Source organism: Schistocerca cancellata, chromosome 3 (genome assembly GCF_023864275.1).
Source record: "Schistocerca cancellata isolate TAMUIC-IGC-003103 chromosome 3, iqSchCanc2.1, whole genome shotgun sequence".
In the NCBI taxonomy this organism is placed as follows: domain Eukaryota; kingdom Metazoa; phylum Arthropoda; class Insecta; order Orthoptera; family Acrididae; genus Schistocerca; species Schistocerca cancellata.
Genome location: NC_064628.1, coordinates 221,246,519 through 221,250,562, shown reverse-complemented (window position 1 = coordinate 221,250,562; position 4,044 = coordinate 221,246,519).

The window sequence follows — 4,044 nt, the reverse complement described above, 5'->3', positions numbered from 1 at the left end:
CCCACACAAAGAGACGTCAGCTACTCCTTGACTAGGAGTTAGGATCGAGCCGTTCTTAGAGACCTGGAGAAGTTTGACGTCGAGAGAAAGCAACGAAATGATGGCTAACCTCCCCCTTGCTAATCGGCCTACTGGATTGCGATATAAATGACCATGATCGCTTATGCCCAACAAAAACTTACAATGAGTAAGGCTGCCGTTACCAAAGGAAAATAATACCGGTTAGTAGGCGTAAAGTGTACAACAAGCCCTTCTGAAGGAAGAATCTATTTCAACTCTAATCTAAATAGCGATAATAATTTTGAAATGGGTGGAATATAGCGCAGTCGCTCATCAACCTCACATGGGGAATAGGGTACCATGTAATATTTTTAATACAGGAAATACTAATAGTACAAAAAATACTGATTAGCAAGCAAGAGATAATTAAACGGTCGTAAACCACTAGGGCAATGAATATTCAGAATCTTAAAAAAGGTAATGGCAAAGAAAAGCAGGCTAATAATTTCTGGCGTGAGAACAGAAGGTTGTCACGCTTTTCCACAACACAAATAAATGAATTATACAATCCTGAGTTTGCAGTTACTCATTTGAAGTACTAAATTTTGAAAGAAAAGTTAAATGAAGTTGTTGGTTAAATAAATGCCGACTGTAATTGAAACTTTGTTGGCCGGCCGTTGTGACCGAGCGGTTCTAGGAGCTTCAGTCTGGAACCAAGCGGCTGCTACGGTCGCAGGTTCGAATCCTGCCTCGGGCATGGATGTGTGTGATGTCCTTAGGTTAGTAAGGTTTAAGTAGTTCTAAGTCTAGGGGATTGATGACCTCAGATGTTAAGTCCCATAGTGCTTAGAACCATTTTTGAAACTTTGTTATGTAAGAAATGTCTTTCGGTAACCTCAGCGTAACGTAATGCAAAATTTCGTAAAAGGCAAACAATTTACTTTTAATTATTGAAAGATTGAATTGAATTTACTTTAACCAAATGAGCAACTGATTTCACTTTTGAAATAAGAACAATAAAGTAAGTACCAAGCTAGCAAAAGTCACACGCTAAGCTAAAAACTGAATAAATGAAAGTGTGCGTTCTTAGTTTGTGCTGTATCTTCAGCTATTATTTTTGCCAGTGAAATTTTACGTTACTTTAAGTGAGTGAAGTTAATACTCAGAATTGCAAATCCGTTAAGCCTCTGTTATGCACCATAAGAATGGACTGTTACTGAGGCAGCAAAATTTGGACTGAAACTGGTCATTATTAAACAAACAAAACTGGCAGTAAAAAGCTAATAAATATTCATATTTTACGACACTCGGAGATTGCATGGAAAGGAAAGGGACCCTGCTTGGTATTAATGTCTGAGGACAATGGCAACGCAGGTTCCCTACAAGTTTTAACTATTGCAGGTTAATACTCAAGAAAGTTAGTCAAAGTTTGTGAAAGAAATGCTGCTGGGTAATGCTTGTACAATATTTGTTGTACTTGGTCAGTTAACAGTCTTTCAATGGAGCCGACGACAATGCTGAGCTGCTGCTGGTTGAGATCCACTAGTTGTCTCCAGACCAACGAACAATTATGGGACAGGCAATAGTCAGAACTGCAATTTCCTCCACCTGTTCACTCGTACCGTGCTCTCAATATTCGCGAGTTAAGGAAGTAGATGCGCCTACACTGGTGCGGTCGTAGCTGCACACCGCGCGTCTGCGGGAGCCCGCCCAAGAAACACCCCAGCATTCTTTCAGGACTCAAGCTGCTCTGCTTCTTTTCTGCTCGCAGTAGACGCAAAGATAAACAACGGCACAGCTAATGCCATTTTGTCGTTGCTATCGAGACGTTTAAATGAAGTTCCCTTGGCTATTACCGAGCAGTTTACAATATTTACATTATAATTACAATCAGTTAAATACATTCACAAATAAATACACCATTACATCCATTACATATTAAATATAGTTTCTGTAATAAAGCTTATAAATTCAGAATGAGAAGTACAGAACAAAATATCAACGGATATTAAACAGCGAAAAATTTTGTATGGTGCAGAAGGCATTTAACTGCATTTTTGGTGTTACAATGGGACAGTATCATCTCGAAGGGTCAAAATCCAGGTAAAAGTTGGAATCGGAGCTCCAAGCTCAATCCAGACCAATATTTTCAAAATCTCAAGGTAGCTTAAAATAAGAAATGAAGGTCCTATGACCTTACGACGATTGGTTCATGAATTAAAATAATGTTCTTAGTGTAAGAAAGCTTGCTAGAGACAGAGTTTCTGCAAGCAGCAATTTCTGCATTTGCCAGCCAAAACTAATCCAATACGTTTCCAGTCAGTAGCGAATGGACATGTTTAATGTTGACTTGGAACCAGAGGGTATGTTTGTGGCTGTTAAAAACTGGTACCAACTGCGGCAATCTAACCCACACCTTAGCCATTACAAGCTAGCTTCTGTCCAGCCAACCATCGAATGTTAAATATGTTAACATCATATATTTGTCATTATGCGGAACGCAGCACACAGTACGCGAAGTGTTGAGTTCCTCTTAACCCTCCTCTACTACGGTGGGTCGTGTGCGACCCAGTTCAAAGTTATATTTCGCGCCACGGCTAACCTAGAGGGCGTTCCATGCTGTCGTCCAAGGGCACATCCTCGTCAGTCGTGGGGAAGCCGATGAACCGATCACATCAGTGAGGTACGTACACTTCTTCACATATCCCCCCCCCCCCCCCCCCTTTGGTCGGATCCGACCCAACAGTAGTATATGTGTGACCTGAAACCACCGTAGGAGAGGTGGGTTAAGCTTTTTGTGGATAACCTATTCGCGGTTTAGTAGTCAAAGTCATGCTGTGCAAACGCAAAGCCATGATATCAAACTCATTCTTTTTCTTTCTTTTTTAAGCCGTATTCCGTCTGTCTGCTAAGAGCATCAGTCTGACAGAAGGTCAGAGACAGTTTCGTTCATTTTCTTCTAACCAGCCAGTAATAGAAAAATCTTGTGGAAACGTGTTTGTGAAAGGGCTCGTGGGTGTCTATCATGGTAAGGCCAATTTCAGTGCCATCAGACACGGCCACTTGGTACAGACTGGCGTTCGCCTAAGTGATTGCGACGCATTATGTAACGTTGCGTACGATATAGTCTATGTTTCAGCATGCTCCGTGGCGATTTTGTATGGCATATTGCTATAAGCATGTTTAACTATGGTCTCATTTTGTTAAAGTTTGTATTGTAGTTTAGCTCGCGCCATGTCAATTTATATATTTATCATTTTTGATAGTATGTGGAGCGTCGTTTATGCATTATAAAACATAAACTAAGACGGAGAAAAGTCTAACGTTTGTGACATTGTGTTCCGTTTGCGTTTAACAAAAGGGTGAAAGCAGTGGAGGCAGTTTGAAACGTCTGCGCTCTATATGGAGTGGGTGCTATCGAGGAAGTCAAGTTATATGGTGTCAAACACGATCGTTCTGAGATAAATTAATCAGCACATTCAGGAAGACAAAGCGGCGTTGACGAAGGACATTTCTGTGATTTACTACTACGGTAAATGTCAGAGTATCTGATAACTTGCAAGTGTGAAGACAAGTAACCTTCGTGTGACACTTGCTTTCAGTAATACAGAGGTTGAAAGAAAGGAAGGAGAATTACCGTACAGTGTCTCGTCGAAAACGAAATTAGACGCGAAGCAGAGTCTCGAGCTGGGAAGGATGGAGTAGGAGGTCATCTGTGCCCTTTCAAAGGATTGATCCTGGCATTTGCCATAGTAGATTTAAGTAGGTCACTAAAATAATCTTGTATTTCACAGAGCCTTATCACTTGGTCAAAGATGAGAACGTGGCAGAGCTCTTAATTTGGTGGTTCCTTCAGTGTTTCTAACTCAAGGTCTAGTCGGAGTGCACAGACGGCTCTCCACTGAGAGAGCTTCCTGTCGGCTTCCTGCTCCTGCCACAGGTATTTCAGTTACAGATTTGGAGTCAGCCACAGCAGCCGTCTCCCTCGGAGTCTTCACCACTGCTGGATGTGGAGCCGATGGAGACAGACGTGGCTTTGATGTC